Source organism: Rhinopithecus bieti, unplaced genomic scaffold (genome assembly GCF_001698545.2).
Source record: "Rhinopithecus bieti isolate Rb0 unplaced genomic scaffold, ASM169854v2 scaffold_62795, whole genome shotgun sequence".
Classification (NCBI taxonomy): domain Eukaryota; kingdom Metazoa; phylum Chordata; class Mammalia; order Primates; family Cercopithecidae; genus Rhinopithecus; species Rhinopithecus bieti.
In genome coordinates this window covers 1,399,271-1,416,182 of record NW_016824245.1, presented here as the reverse complement: position 1 = coordinate 1,416,182, position 16,912 = coordinate 1,399,271, and the positions used below count along the sequence as shown (strand labels likewise).

At 37.5% G+C, this 16,912-nt stretch overlaps 1 long non-coding RNA gene across 2 annotated transcripts in view; it reads right to left on the bottom strand.

The window, feature by feature from the left end:
• The window catches only part of LOC108522121 (uncharacterized), a 17,358-nt gene extending 3,524 nt beyond the window's left edge, over positions 1-13,834 (bottom strand). Inside the window, exons 1-6 of one of the 2 annotated variants that reach the window (XR_001883373.1) lie at positions 13,654-13,834; positions 13,070-13,168; positions 11,289-11,467; positions 8,174-8,333; positions 7,471-7,472; positions 3,803-3,891 (exon numbers count right to left, since the gene is read on the bottom strand). This is a non-coding gene — a long non-coding RNA (uncharacterized LOC108522121). Of the gene's footprint in view, positions 1-3,802; positions 3,892-7,470; positions 7,473-8,173; positions 8,334-11,288; positions 11,468-13,069; positions 13,169-13,653 lie in introns of those variants that run through there. The other variant, XR_001883372.1, reaches the window with a different exon arrangement.
• Between the last annotated feature and the right edge of the window lie 3,078 nt (positions 13,835-16,912).

Below are 16,912 nucleotides of genomic sequence, written 5' to 3'. Positions count from 1 at the left end.
TTGAGACGGAGTCCCGCTCTGTCGCCCAGGCTGGAGAGCAGTGGCCAGATCTCAGCTCACTGCAAGCTCCGCCTCCTGGGTTTACGCCATTCTCCTGCCTCAGCTCCCTGAGCAGCTGGGACCACAGGCGCCTGCCACCTCGCCCGGCTAGTTTTTTGTATTTTTTAGTAGAGACGGGGTTTCACCGTGTTAGCCAGAATGGTCTCGATCTCCTGACCTCGCGATCCGCCCGTCTCAGCCTCCCAAAGTGCTGGGATTACAGGCTTGAGCCACCGCGCCCGGCCCAAATTGGTATTTTTAATTGAAAAAAGAGTTACAGTCTCTTTTAGCTTTCTGGTTTTCAATGTAAGACTTGGGTGAAATGAGCTCTACTCATATCACCTGGCAATGGCAATGTGCCTACTATATTTTAGGAAATTGTCAAAAACTTTAAAAGGATTCTCACTGCTCAGCTCTATTTAAAATTCAAGAGGGAAAAAATTTTTTTAAAAGTCGTGAAGGTTTCAGATGTCCTCCAAGCCCTGGTTTTCCTCACACTAAAGCTTACAGAGTCAAACATTGTAGACCCCACTTTTGGCAGAGAACCCATAGCCTCACATTATGTGGGGACTCAAGGTACCATATTTTAGCCACTAAATTTATTTCTGGACTCTTGTTAGTGACTGTATGAATTCTTTAGGGCCCCAAGTCAGAGCGGTCGCCAGGGATTTTAACACATTCTGAATTTGGGTTGCACAGGAGCCTGGAAACTGTTGCTTTCAGCTGGAGCAGAACAACTGACAATGAAAACTGCATTTAAAGCTCCTGGTGACCTCCTGAGGCAATACTGCTACTTTTGAAAATAAACGTGTTTACCTAACAATCACTTAGAAGGAAATTTTGAGATATATGATTAAAATGTATTGAGCTACAGATATGAAAATCTAATCTTCAAAAGGAAGCACAGTATTGTGGTGTAAGAATTGGATCACAAAGAACAGCCCTTATAGCCCTGGTTTCACCCCCAACTAGTTATATGAACTTGGACAAGTAATTGAACTTCTTTGGGTTTCAGCTCCTAGTCTATATATAACATGTGACATGAATCACAACTTTCTATCTTTGAATTCTCTGGCATTTTCAATCCATATAATCCTTTGCTTTCCTATTCTGATAAATCAGCTACAAACTTGTATCTTTGCCTTTTGTGAACATGAATTCCTAATAACTAAACTGAATTTCATTTTGCTTATAAACTATTTACTACCATACCAATTATAAAATGCAAATGTGAGTATTAGTGTACAAATGATTTGCCTTGCATGGGTACTGAGGCAAGTGTAGTATTAGAAGCCTGGGGTCAAAAGCTCTTCATTTTTCACTCAATGGAATAACTTGTTTTGTCTAACACCTTGGTAAGATCTAGAATCAGCATCACCTTATTTACAAAAAATATAGATGAAAGTTGCTTCTAAGCTCTTCGATCTTTCAATAGCAGCCATTATTAGCAAATATAGATTCATAAATGCATTATAAATAAACTTTTTGTGCAGCAAAAGAAATAGCACTTAAACATAAATTCAATTTTCTCAGCAAGGCAATTTTACTTCCATAGAGGGGTATGACTCATGGATGAAGCAATGGCGAGCACACCCAAACAAGGGAGGGGAAGGAGTTTTTATTCCTGATGCAGGTAGCCCCTACTGCTGTGTCATTCCCCTATTGGCTAGGGTTGGACTGCACAGTCTAAGCTAATTCTGATTGGCTGTTTGAAAGAAAGCAGGGGTACTAGCCATAGTGCCGGGGTGAGTAGTTTGGTCGGAAGGGCAGTTATAGAACAGGTGACTCAGGATGATTCAGGTCAGAGCAGGTGACCAGGGGTGACTCAGGATGGAGCAGGTGACCAGAGGAACAGATGTGAACTACCGATTAGAACTGGTGGGAAAGGTTGTTTACTGAAACCAGGGATGAGGAGAACAAGGAAGTTAAATTTTAAAATGGAGAACAAAGAACAGGGGAGCTGAACATACTGATACATTGGTTCTTTAAGGAGGATCTCAGAACTCATTGTACTTAACAATTTACAGGCTAAAACCTTTGAAGAGGAATTTGTTATATTCTACAAATGCAAGGTCATATACATGATTAAAATTTTACATGGCAGATACAAGATGTCACAGAGTGCATTATTTTCTAACTTCTTTATTTTATTGAATGGGACATGATGAATGCCCAGTTATCTTGGTGAAGCTATTCATGCCGAAGTTTCCAGTGTCCAAGTCCACGTATATATCACTAAGTACCAGCCCTGGAAAAAGTTGACTTCTAATAACTTTCCAACATTGTTAGATGGGTTACAGAGAAGCATTAGCCACAACTGTAGCATAGGATATTTTCTATATTTCATTGAGAAAGATACCCCATTTCTCCACCTAAATAGAATATGGTTTGAGCCTCAGTATAAACTTTCCATTTACAGTGGGGTAGTTTGATTACTGTTTCTTTCTTCATGCCATCATTATTGCTGTGACATATGATAAAGCACTGGTGAGGGGGAGGAGACGAGTGCTCATTCATCTTAGACCATACAGTGATTTACTCTGGAGCAAGTTAGCGTGCAGGATTTGCTCAATAAGAACATGCATAGATTTAAAAAATAAAAAGGGCTATGATTCCAAATATGGGGCTAATTCAGAGACAGTGAACTTTTGTCTAGGAAGCAGGCAGATCAAAAGAATCAGCTGTTGTCTCTTAAGAGGTGTTGAAAACTGCTGTGTGTATAAGCGTGGTTCAGTTGGTTATATGAGTTTCTATTGAGGCTGCTTATTACATTTTTAAAATGCAATTTTAGCCACAAAAAAATTCTTAGAAATTAAATTTTATTTCCTTCTGAACAGACCTTCTGTGAAATGTCTTTTACTAAATACCAGTTTTTTTGTCCCTGTCAGACAACTCCAGTTTATTCCTTGCTAAATTGGAGGAGTATAATTCCAGATTCACCTGTGGTGAGCTATTTGCTGATCACAGTAAATTTCACATGGCTTTGTTAATATCTAACCTCATCTTCAGGTAATTGAAGTCTTCTAAAGGTACATAACTATAGTGGTGCAAACATCCTTAAGTAAAATGGCCAGTGACAACCCATTTATTCACCCTTCATCACCTTCTCAAAGAATTCCTGTTACAACAAGATGTCATCATCCTAATCTCTCAGGACTAGTTTAAGGATGGCTGCTTACCCTCTCATCTCTCACTCTTGTTAGTTTTATATTTTCTTACCTAGAACTTTCAAGCTACATTTAAAAATGCCCCAAGTTATTTTATTTCCATGCCTTTGGGGAAATTGCTTTGAGGTGGCTCTGTCTTTATAATTTTGATGACCAAATGTAAAGTCAGAGCAACAAGAGAAACCAGAATGGAATAGAGGAGCAATTAAATTAATATTGTAGGTAATGTATCTGAATGAATTGAAGTTGGCATAGTATTTAAATTTACTAAGGAGGGTATCATTTGGAAAATTAAGGACAAGAATTTTAATCTGGCAATGTCCCCTCAAAGTCTTACTTAAAACATATACTTCCGCTTGCCTGTATGAAGTTACCTGTCTTTCCCCCCACCCCTCTCTCTCTCTCTCTCTCTCTCTCTCTCTCTCTCATCAGCCCTCATGAGATCCTGCTTTAATTTATGTGACTAGCTTGCAAGTCTGAACTAAGAAAGGGCTGTTTCTAATATAGTAAATAAAAATAGCATCAGAGTCACTTCAAACAATGTTTTTGAAATTCAAGTTCAGAACAGGTAGTTCAGACTTCACAAATACTTTTGGCTTTACACTTGCTTTCCTTCTCTACTATGTCTTCAGTGACATTGTGCAAAAGGACAATTCCATTTCCATAGGTTACATTGACTTTGCAGCTGAATTGAAAAAAAAAAAAGAAGCAAAAGAAAAGAAAAAAAAAAAAAAAAAAAACCGAGGAAGGCTTGGTTTGGGGCCCTAGGAACGTAAAATAATAGGAACTAAATAAGCACAAGATAAAAATCACAGTGGAAGTGAGTGTCATTGAAATAAAGTGACTTGTTTTTATCACAAGGCTATTTTCAGTTAAGTCCACTCTAATTCTTATCTTTATTCATCCTACAAGTTACAGATAATGCATGGCCATATTAAAATTCTCTTCTTGGCCTGAATCTCCTATCTCGGATAGACAAGCTGGGTCCTTGACAGCTTGATTGTATGTGTGTTGATTTTTAAAAGACAACATGAAATCGTTAAAGTTGGAATTTCCTGATTATTTTAGACCAGGTTCTACATAACTGCACTGATATTACATAGCAATTTTAGAGAGCAACAGTAATTGCATTAAATGACTTAAAGTGATTAGTAGAAGCAGAAGGAATAGGTGATCTGGATTGTTTTTGAGAAAGCTCTTAATGAAGTATATTATGCATGTAGAAAAGTGTAAAAATCTCAAATGCTCAGTTTGATGTATTTGAACAAAGTAAACACACCCCTTTAACTATCAGACTAAGGAATGGAACATTAGCACCCAAGAAGCCCCATGCCCTGCCCAGTCACAATTCCCCAAAAGGTAATCACTCTCATGACTTCTAACAACATAGTTTAGCCAGTATTTGAAATTTACATAAATCGGATTATATAGTGTGTACTCTTCTATGTCTGGTTTTTTTCACTCAGTAGTGTGTGCAGTGATTATTCAAGTCATTCATGTGATAGCATTGCTATCACATGAATTGCTGTATAGTATCTTATTGCAGGTATCAACAATATATGAAATATCTATTAGTATTTGTGCTCTTACAAATAGTATTTTGGGAACACATGCATATGCATTTCTGTTGAGCACAAACATTTAGGTAATAAACTATGCATATTATATATATTAATGGATACTGCCAAACTTTTGCAAACAGCTGTACCACTTTTCACACCTATTAGCAGTGTGTGAGGCTTCTAGTTGCCCTACATGCTTACAATCTCTTGCTATTGTCAGTCTTTGTTATTGTATAGCCAATTTGGTTGTATTGTAGGGGTTTTATGTTTTAGTCAGAATTTCCTTGACAACTAATGAAGGTAGATGTTTTTCATATTTTTATTGGCCATTTGGATGTGCTTCTTGGAGAAGTGCTTATTGAAATCCTTACCTCATTTTTCTACTGACATATCTTTTTGTTACTGATAGGTAAGAGTTTATGTATCCCTAATATAAGTCTTTTGTGTGTGTATATATGTGTGTGTGGGCATGTGTGTGTGTATGCATTGCCAATGTCTTCTCCCTCTCTGTAGCTTGCCTTACCACTCTCCTAATGGTGTGTTTTAATGAAACTGTTTTAATCTTAATCAAAGTTTTATTTATGATTAGTGCTTTTTGAGTCCTGTTTTGAAAAATCATTCTCTCCCCAAGTTTCATGAAAATATTATCTTTTCTTCTAGAGGTCCTAGGCTTTTACCTTTCACATTTGTATCTATAAGCCACCTTAAATTATGATTTAAACTAATTCTTCCTCTATAAATATACATTTCAACTGACATCATTTATTGAAAATAAAATATTTTCCTTCACTGCATTGCAGTTACACTTTGTTATGCCCCAGGAGACTATATATTTGTGAGTCCATTTCTGGATGCTCTATTCTGTTGTATTGGTCTGTCATTGAACCAACACCTCATTGTCTTAATTATGAAACTTTGGAACAAATCTTGATATCTGACAGTATTAGTCCTTCAATGTTGTGTTTCCACAAGGTAGCCTGTCATATGCATGTATATTTTTAAATAAGCCCGACAATCTTCACACCCCAACCCCACCATTGCAACAGCCCAACAACAACAACAGCAGCAAAACCTATTGGCATCTTGATAGGAATTGTAGTAACCGTATATGCTGCTTTGGAAATACCAGAAAATCTTTAAAAAATTGTGTCTCATGAATTTGGAGTGAACACTAGTTAACTCACTACACTGTTATTAATCATTCTACATGTGTTAGTTTACACCCTTTCTATGATTGGTTATAGGCAACTTAGCAACCACTAGTATGTTAATTTTGAATATGATTACTGCTTATACCAGATCCTGCCACCATACCCATCTGACTGTAGGTTTTACAGAACTGCAGATGAAGTAACCCTCGTTCTGACACCATTAAGATATAAAATGGCCCTCTCTGGGGAGCAGGTTGTCATCGGCAGCTGAAATCAGTAAGACGCTGTGGCCAGAACTGGGACATAGTTCATAAAATGTACACTTTACAATTCATCACCTGACTCTGAGAATATTTTTAGAATTTAATTAAAAAATAAAATGCTGAGTCATCAGTTTATAACATGGAATATGCTTATATTTGCAAGTTTTTAAGTGTGTCTGAATACTGTTTTAAATTTTCAGTGCAGAGGTCTTGCATGTCTTTCCTAAGTATTTGATATTTTTTGAGCTATTGTAAATAGCATATATTATTTTTAAATTTCAATTTTCTACATGTTTGTTTTATTTGATTTTTTTTCTGGATCTTAACACTGGTCTGCTATAAACTACACCAAGCTGAAAGCAGAAACAGAGACCTACTTAGATTATAAGTAACTATTATGTTAACAGAATTATCTTTGCACATATGAAAAAAGAACGTTGCTTTGCAGAAACACTAGTTATATTTGATCTGTAGTGATCCTAAAGGTGATTATGAGAAAGAAAATTACTAGAAAGTAAGTTTTTGGTTTTGTTTTTTGCTCAGTTCTGAGAATCTCTTTTACCGTGAGACTATGTAAGTGCATTCTCAGCAAAAATCACAGTAGAGGGTTAAGTGGACTAAATCGGATTTATACTGCCTATGAAGGTGCAATAAATGGGCACATAACTACCCCAGTGTGCAAAACTCTTCAGTGTAAATGAGCCAAACTGCTAGTTATTTGTCAACGGCTCTATCATTATCCTGTGCGCATCCACCCCTAATAGGGGCTGTCAGGTTCATATATGGCTTGTATGTTGCGAGTTGTTGTGTCTCTCCCGATAAATTCCTGTCAGTTGTGGATCTATCCGGTTAGGACATCAGAGCAAGGAAAAAACAGTGCAATGATTGACAGTGATCAGAATGGGGTGATGGAATGTGGGATGTGGAGAGAAATGGAGCGAAGATAACAAAGAAGCATAAAGAATAAAAAATTGTGTGCTATATGGTTGAATTCATCCATCTTGGAGCCTGATTGGTAAGCCTCACATTTAAAAAATAAAAATCCTATTACTATTTTCTTCCTAGCAAATGCACATGGAAAATCCGTATAACACAACCAGTAAAATAAGTCTCAGCCCAGGGGACAACCCTTCTTTAAGTCCACAAAAAGTAAATTCAATATGTAAATACATTTTCCCATACTTTTATATATACTTCTAATAATAAAAGCAAATATGTGAGTTGTGTAATTCTCATCTGATGGGGAAACTGAGAATCAAGGAATTTAATGACCAATACCTTGAAAAACAGCTAAATTCAAGGACTTTTAAACCTTGCTTTAGAATTCTTTCTATAAAACCATACTGATATGTTAATTTTATTCCTTCTAGAAATACCTCTTGGCATCCTAAATTATAAATGTAATGATTCTTAGAGTATTTCTAAAATGCATCAAATTTCTACTCTTTTTTTTTTTTTAACATTGTATGCATTTGTTCACTTTGAATATTTCACCAATATTTTCATTAGAATCCCCTTTGGGTAGTTACCTTCCTAGGTCCAGCATTGTGATTTTTGCTTTATCTCAGGTAGAATTATCTGAAACAAAGAAGCAGCAACCCAACAGTTTGGAGGGCATAATGTGGCTCTTTTTTGACAATTGATCATAATTAGTGGTATAAGCAACCACTTATGTGGTTAGTTAGTGGTTAATTGGATCCAAAGCAACTTCTAAAATGTCAAAAAGAAAATATCAAAACAGAATCAAAGTGAACAAAAGCACAGCCATAATTGACAGCCATGCCCTGTATTCCTGAAGCATTGGAAACCTAACTGAAAAGCTAAAAGCCTGTTCACACCAACCCTAAATTTTGTTTTCTCTCTCTTACTGTTTTCATTTATTTAGTTTTGGGTTTTTTTTTTCTAAAATTGAATTAACCAATATTTGCTGGCCCACCAGCCATAGAAAAGCTAGGATGGGGAGCAATATAACAAAAGAAGAAAAAACATACCAAGTGACGAGTCTGGAGATGTGATTTTTCAGTTCCTGCTTATATCTTATAGTTGTGTGACCTCAGTCACCTCTCAGGACCAGCCACTTGCTCAGAGAGTGTTTGGGCTTGGTGTCACCTAGCGTCCTCATTAGCTCAAAGGTCACCCTGATCTCTTGACCTAGTGGGGAGAGGAGAGATAGAAGCATGATGACTTTAAAAGAGCCTCCAATAGAATGCCTCATTTGGACTTATTTTCCCATTACCAAAGACTGGTAATGAGGTTTAAAGGCTACATGTAAACTGATTTGGGAACAAAAAGATTTTGAATGTTTATATTAAACTGTTTGAACTATTATGAGGGATATTAAAATGTCTGTGACACAGTTCGTGTCATAGAGGAGATTTTCCTTTCAATGGAGAAGACATTCTATACAAATACATAATAATGTTGGAAAAAAATCTGAATAAGCCTAAATGGAGTGCTAAAATTACAAAAGTATAAGCATTAGATGCTATAGAAATTCAGATACGCAAGACACATCTGGAGGAGCACTGAAGATGATCTTGAAGGAGGGGCTTGGGGAGTGGACAGATTTGGATAAGCAGATGTATATAAGGAGGTGCCCATTTTTGATGAGAACAACATAATCAACTGAATACATAGAAATGCAAGAGGAGACATCTTCCAGGAATAGTGAGAAGAAAGTCATCTTGGATCAGAGGACTGTTGGGAGGTAGGATTGGAGGAGGCAGGGAGTATCCATATTTTATAGATGATGTTCAGGTTGAAGAAGCTGGACTTGGATAGTTCACAAGGAGCTAGCAAAGGAAGGGATTGCAGAGGGAAATATAATCTTTTAGAAAGATAAAACAAAGTTCCAACTGGAAGAATTGATTAAATGAGAGAAGACATTAGTGGCAAGGAGTCAAGTTGGATATCTATGCAACTGCCAGGTAAAGATGAAAACCTAAAGCATTAGAAATGCAAAAAATCACCGGGCACGGTGGCTCATGCCTGTAATCCCAGTACTTTGGGAGGCTGAGGCGGGAGGATCACTTGAGTCCAGGAGTTCGAGACTGATCTGACCAACATGTTGAAACCCTGTCTCTAACAAAGAATACAAAAATTAGCCAGGTGTGGTGGCAAGCGCCTATAGTCCCAGCTGTTCAGGAGGCTGAGGTACAAGAATCACTTGAACCTGGGAGGCGAAGGTTGCAGTGAGCCCGGATTGCACCACTGCACTCCAGACTGGGCAACAGTGAGGTCTGTCAAAAAAAAAAAAAGGGGAGGGGCGGGGGGGAATCCAATGTTGTCCAACATTGGAGGAACTTCCTCAATAATTCTCTTTTCTCCTTTCCCTTCCTCATCTGAATAAACCCCTAGACAAAATTGTATTTTCACTCATCAAGCCTAAGAAAGCATCCTCGTCCCTACTGGTGGTCTTTGGTTGGATGATATAGAATTGATTTTGTAGTTTGCTTCATGGAGGCCACTGGGAAATTTGTTCGTTGGAATGACCTTTTGTGTTCACCCGATTATTGAGACATGACCAAATCCTCATCCTTAGTTCAAAAAGAAAACAAATCCTCTTCATTACTTTGCTGGCTCCCCTCCCTTCTTGATCTTAGCCAATTTTTTTCCAGGGTCTCCTATCTGCTCTCCTCCCATGACGATATTCTTGGATATTTTGTTCCCTTGGAGTCAAAGACACACTCTTTATGTGGTAAAAAAGAGTATGTCTCATCAAAGTCACTCCGGACTAGCTGTCTATAGCCCAGTGATAATAATTCCACTATCTAAAGGAAAAATGTAATTTTACCACAAACACTCCCATGATGATTCAGTCCTAACTCTTGCCAGAGAGAAGGCTACGCCATTTTTTTTTTCTATCCCCAGCACACAGGCTGCTGTGAAGAAGCATCTGCTGTCTAATTCTTTTCTATATTAGGATAAAATGCTTTTTGGCTTGCTGATTTCAGGCCCTTAGGAAAAGAGAAAACAAAGTTTCTCATAAAGTCTTCATTGCACAACAAGTTGGTCTGTGTTCTGGGAACCCCAGTCATGGACTTATGGACCGAGCCACAAGAGCCATAGCTCAGAGATAATCAGGTCAGGAGCTGGATGTGATGTGCTTGCTCTGGGGGTATAGATGGTGTCTATGTAGCTATAATTCTTCCACCGTGGCTGCCTTAATGCCCAGATCATTTTAACTGGCTTCTTATCACATTTGGGAGGGCCAGCATACTTTTCCTAAAAACTAACCAGATAGAGAGTTTGGTTTTCTACAGCTCCAACAGAATGAGGCACAGGAATAAAAATCCGCATTCACAGATGAATATGTCCTTGAGAATGTATCTGGAGAGCACCTGAGGAAAAAGCATTAGAGTGCTATTTTCCTACCAGTTCCTTCTGAGACTCCTCCCCGCAGGGCTGCTTTTGATTAAGACAAGGGCACGCTGTTCCCATGAAGACTCCTGAGGCAGGGCAGGGGCAGGAGCCAAGGGAGGTGGGGCTACTGAAGGAAGTATCACCTGTTGAAGGCTGTTGGCCTATCTCATGAGAAGGCTAGATGGGAAAGTCTAGGACACACACCTTGTATTTTGCTCTCTCCTCTCGAACTCCAGCTTTCTGTGTACCAGTGAGCTGGCTCACACTGCAAGTACTGGCCATCTGCACAGCATCCCTGGACACATTCAGAAGTAACCTGGGAAGCCCAAGCTCTCTGCTGGGAAACAATCACATCCACAGGGCTGTGTGCTGTGTTTGTGTTGGTAATATAATAATAATCATTATTATTGCTGTTATTGTTATGATTTTCCAAACTGGCTCATTTTTATGTATTTTCTATGACCCTCACCCTCATGGATATAGAGATAGTTATTGAACATGCCTTAAACTAGCACATCTCATATGTCTTACTACTACTTGCAATTATTATTTCAGGACCATAAAGAATGCAGCTTCCTTTTCTGTCCAGCAAGATATATTTCAAAGCCGAAGAGAGCCATATGACAGTTAAAAGGACTAATTGTTTTAAAAAGTCAAGGTGATGAAGGAGGAAGAGTATTTACTAAGTGATAAACATTTGCTTCTTCACAAAGCCCAGATTTTAGGCCTCTAGACATAACATACCTGTTCTCAGAGTTTTAACAATGCAGCTCTCAAAAGACTTCCCTTTGGTTGTAGGCGATTCACAGATTTTTAGCTTCTTACTCTCTGATTAGGGTTGATGTGCCAGGGAACAGTTTTTATTAGGTTTCGACGCATCTGCAGTGCTTAAATAAGAGACTGAAACAGGCACTTGTTCCATGCTGTAGGGTGATAAGTTGCATTAATTTTTATTTTAGGCTGTCTCCAAACATGGCTTTTATAGACTAATAAAAAAGCAATCTTTATAAGTTCACAAAAAACAATGAGCACAGTCGAGCATAAATATCTTACAACCAGGGCCAGAGGAAAATTATGAACTAAAAAATCTGCTGAAAGAGGCACAAAAAGCACAATTCCTAGATGCTACATTCTCAAGGTAAATTAAACTCTCACCTACATGAAAAAGTGTGTAAATATAAATTTCCACTAGTGTTTCTTCCCTGTTCTTACCCTGCTGTAGTCTGGAACTCTATCTCCCTACTCTTCACTAATTTATACCCATCATACTCTTTAAGATCAACCTCAAATATTCAGCTCTTTTGGAGGTAATATTATCCATTAATGCCAGTCTTCTTTGGCATCCCTGTAACACTTACTTTTTAATATTTTGCTTTATATCAATCCTTAAAGTGTTTGTTTTCAAAACTTAACTAGATTGTAAACTTTTGAAAATATGGAATTTGTTTTCTTTCTGTAAAAAGAATTCTGCAATAGCATCTAAGACCAATGGTTGATACTTGCTAACTACTTATTGTTACTATTATTTATGTGATGCAAAGGCTATAACCCAGTTAAGTTAACCTCCCAATTCCCCCCCACCATAATAATCCTAAGATTCTTATCTAGGAATCTCATAAAATAAAAAGAATATAAATTCAAGGATTCTATCTTTTCTTTCAATGGATCTTCTTAATAATACAAGCCTAGAGCAATTAAAAGTATCTTGGATTTAAAGAAAATGTAACCTGTCCACAATTGTTGACCACAAATTCTAGTACTTGCATATGTTTTAGCAAAATTCATATGGACCATCAATGCCAGAGCATGAACCAGGGCAGCCTTAATTTGTTTAGGACTCTACCTGATTTTATTTTTTAAACCTCTGAGTCTAGATTCACAGTTGCATTTCTCTATTTTGCTTTCAATGACTGCAGAAAACCATCACTTAGTTGAAAATTTCACATCTCCATATGGTTGTTCAGAATATTCTTGGAAAAATTAGGAAATGTTTCAGTAAAATTACTCTGTTGTCATATCTCTGGAAGGATATTTTATATGGGCAGTATCTATCGGGCAATAAAAAATTTAAAGTATATTTTGAATAGCTGCCTTACCAAAGCTATAACCGAAGGTTTTAAAATAGTGGTAGTACTATATTACTGTACAATTTAAAATGCATATTTGAAATATACTATCTCAATTAATATTTAATGTACATACCAAAATAATTTTCTCAAAAGCTAAAGAAAAAGTTGTGACTTATTCAAACCTTTTGTTTACTTACTGCCAAATGTCTAAATATTTGAAAAGTTCCAGATGACTGACAGCAGTTTTGACTTTCGATTCTTCCAGTCTTAGATCACGTGATTACCCTTTCAGTTTAGAATGTAAATCATTGCTTTTACTACTTCTATAAATTTCATGTTCCAGCCACACTATTAGCCTGACATTAAATTGTTTATCGCTCCATGCAAAAAAGGCAAATAAACAAAATATCCAGGAGCCTTAATATACAACCTGTTACCTTACATAAAGCATCTTACCTTTCTTAGTCCTGGAAGTCAGTTAAGCCTTCCTAAGGTAGCGCTCAGTGTTAAGGTGCTCATTGTTTTGTTTGCTTGTTAGAAAACTAAAAGGATTACCTAGAATTGAGTTGGGAATATAATATGGATAGGAAAAATCATAGTGTTTTTTTCTACTCACACACCCACTTAACACTTCTGTAACCAGGTGCCTGTGGAGGGTTTCCCACACACCAAGCAATTCTGCAGTGGACACCAGCTGGGTGTCTTCCAATTCAATTCAATACTGTCACAGCTACCTGGAGATTGCATCAGATCCCACAGGTTGAGGGCTCAGTCCCAAAAACCTGCCCAAACTTAAGATGCCAGCCTTATGCCCCAGGTTGTGACCTATGCTTCTGACCAACTGGCTATAAATTGGAGTCTCCATGGTCCCCTCCTTTGAGTTCAATTAATTTGCTGTGATGTCTCATAGAACTCAGAGAAACACTTTATGTTTCCCAGTTTATTAATAAAGGATATAATAAAGAGTACAGATGAACAGCCAGATGAAGAGATACATGGGGCAAAGTCTTGAAGAGTCTTGAGTGGAGGATTTTCCATACCTGTTGAGTTGGAGTGTGAGCACCTCCTGGCATGCAAATGTTTTCACTAACCAAGAAGTTATTTGAAATTAGTCATTTTGGGGTTTTATGGAGGCATAATTACATAGATAAGATTGATTAAGTCATTGACATCGGTGATCAACTCAACCTTCAGCCCCTCTCCTATCCTCAGAGGTCCAGGGATTTCGGGGCAGGAGCTGAAGGTTCCAATCTTCTAATCACGTTGTTGGTTCCCTGGCAACCAGAAAACAAAAGATACTGCTCTCACCCAGGAAATTCCAAGGAATGTAGGAGCTCTGTGCCAGATGCTCCTATCACTCAGAAAATTACAAAGGTCTTAGGAGCTCTGTGTCAGGAACCTGGATCAAAGACCAAATATTAGAACAAAAAATTATCCCAGCACCCCTATACACCAGGGTTTTAGAAGCTCTGTATGTCAGGAATCTGGGGCAGAATCCACAAATATATTTCTTATTATATCACAATACCTCCAGGTCCTATTTGCTAGGAAACCGATTCTATATGGCACCTTCGTGGTGGGTATATTCTTTCCTGTGAACCCTGTAGTGGAAGTATGTGACAGGTGGGGGAACTGGAGGCTCATCTCTAATTTCTCTAGAGGAGGGATTTGGGGTCTAGAACATTTGCTTGAAAACTGGCTTTACCTAGCAAGAATATCGTTTTACTTAATTTGTTATTATTTTGAGACACTTTGGAAAAATTTCTGGAGATGATAAGAAGAATTGTCCACGTTAGTTAAAATGATGCTAGCAGCTGAAACTAACAAATTCAAAACTTAATGTCTTAACACAATAAAAATTTACTTCTTATTCATATAACATAATGCATATTCCTGGTCAGGTGGCTTCTCTCAGGTACCAGGTCAAGCTTTCGTCTTCTAAATATCTACCTTAGAGGTATCAGTGATGGCTATGAGATTCTCTGAAGGTGGCAGCAGTCATGCAGAAGCTCTCCCTCGGAGAGCATTTCCTCAACCGTGCTGTACTATACTTCCTGATTCATAAGTTCATGTCTTTGTAGGGATCAGCAGCTACCAGGGATTACATTGAAAAGATAGGACTCATTGTGCACAGGAGTTTTATTTCAAACCTTCATAATTGAGCCTTCTCATTTCCCTTTTCTCCTGACTTGATATTGATTTTCTTCATGCCTGAATGAGTTTTCAATCCTGCCAAGGTGGAAGTTCATATTTGCAACTTTTATTTCTTATTTCAAAAGAAAATGAAAGCTAAAATGTCTGATTAATTTTCAAAACTAGAAAAGGTTAGTTCTTTCCCACCCCATATAACACAAAATGAATGTGCTAATTTAGCTGAAATGTTATGAAATATGTACTATTGGGTGGAAACCAAGTATGGAAATTCCATAAACATTCCCCACTGTGATATCTCCTCAGAGACACCTGCTCACTTCCTACCAAACAGATTTCTATTCCAATAATAAAAATGTAAATACATTCAACATCAGTAAAAAGAAATTCACCTACCAATTTTGAGAAGCCTTAGCTCTCTAAGCAAGTTTTATGATCTTTTACAACATCACAGATGACTCCAGTCATGGATCAATACATTATACACATTTATATATGAAAATAATAGTAACTGCCTGGATTCTATCATTATCTTCAGCTACAAATTTCAGTCTACAGTTACAATTTCATTATAGTTTTAAATGTTCTCCTCTAAACATTTTTAAGCAACTAACTAGCCTCATGAACACTACTGACTCTTAGTGAAATGATTAGTGGAAGGATAATTGCATGTCAGATGTTGTGTAACTTTTTAGGAGCCAGTTTCCCACAGCATTTTAAGTTCTTGGAATTCCATTGATGATGTTCTCACACTATTCATGCTCAAAAATTCTCTGGCAACACACATCTGTGTTTACCCTTTCAATCATGATAATGTCCACAATACTTTTCATATTCCTAGAGGATTAAATCATACCTCCAGAATCTTAGAAGGCAAACATGACTTATGTTGGACTTGAAATCATTCTACCATCCATAATAGGAAGGGTCTAAAATTGGAAGCCACCTACACACTAGAAGCAGAAGATTGTCATAACTGCCTATTTCTGGCTTAATAGCAAATTAATATAATGAAAAGATCTGTAACGTAATGACAGAAAATATATATCCCTGGATATGGATCCCTTTTCTCGCTCTTCATCTGCAATCCAGATCAATTCTGCTTAAACTGGATAATTTTTTCAATATATGAAATATGCTGTTGTTCATATTGGTACTTTGTTCACGACAACAAATACACATGGAAGCAATCACAGAATGGAGGAAAGTCATCGTTCTTTCCTTATATAGAGTTGAGAAAACTCTTGACTCATCATCACCCTTTCTAAAAGGGTCTTAGGAAAGAAATATAGGTACCATAAGGTCAATTTCCTACACCTCTGGGGTATAATCAGAATTTAAAAAACAGAAAACTCTTGAAACCAGATATGCTTAGTGCAGTTGCCACCACCCTTATTCCCACTCTCTTGGCCAATATCATTAATTGATCACATTAGTCTTTCTCACTGGGGCCAGATTCAGGCACAGAATTTTGCTCAACGTATAGTGTTAGCTATCAACTACCAATTAACAATTGAGCTAAGTTGTAACTCAATATGAAAATCTATTTGTCATTCTTGACATAGACGATCCCCGGGTAAGAATTAGAGAGAGAGAAAAGCTACACAGTCATGACCTTGGAAATCCTCTCTGTAGATTCCAGTGGTCCTATCTACAATAAAAACTGCTATTTACATTATAGCTGAGGCCATTTTCTTTCGATATGATTTTGTCTTGGGAGGCTTGTGAAGCTTTTCTGGCAGGCATTTTCTGTGATGACCATATGCAGGGTATACAGAATAACAGAGAAAAAAGTTTCACTTTCATTGTACCTAGAATACCCCTTTTCCTCTGTTGAAGTTTCAGCAGTGGTTAAGCTGTAGCTATACAAGCTGTCAAATGCAGGAACTTCAGCCAAATAGACTGGGCCACCTACCATCATGGTGGGGTCCAAGAAGTACTTTCCAGGGGAAGCAGGTCAGGACCACTTTATTTCTTCTCAGTCTTTGAAAAGTAAAATCTCTGTTGGCCCATAACCGTTTCGGCAACTGTTTCACTGAAAATTAATTCCGAATCGTAGACAAAACAACACATATTCTAAACCACATGGCCAATAGGTTTTGTACCAATTGTCCATCTATCTTTTCTTTCTTTCTTTTATTTGCCCTC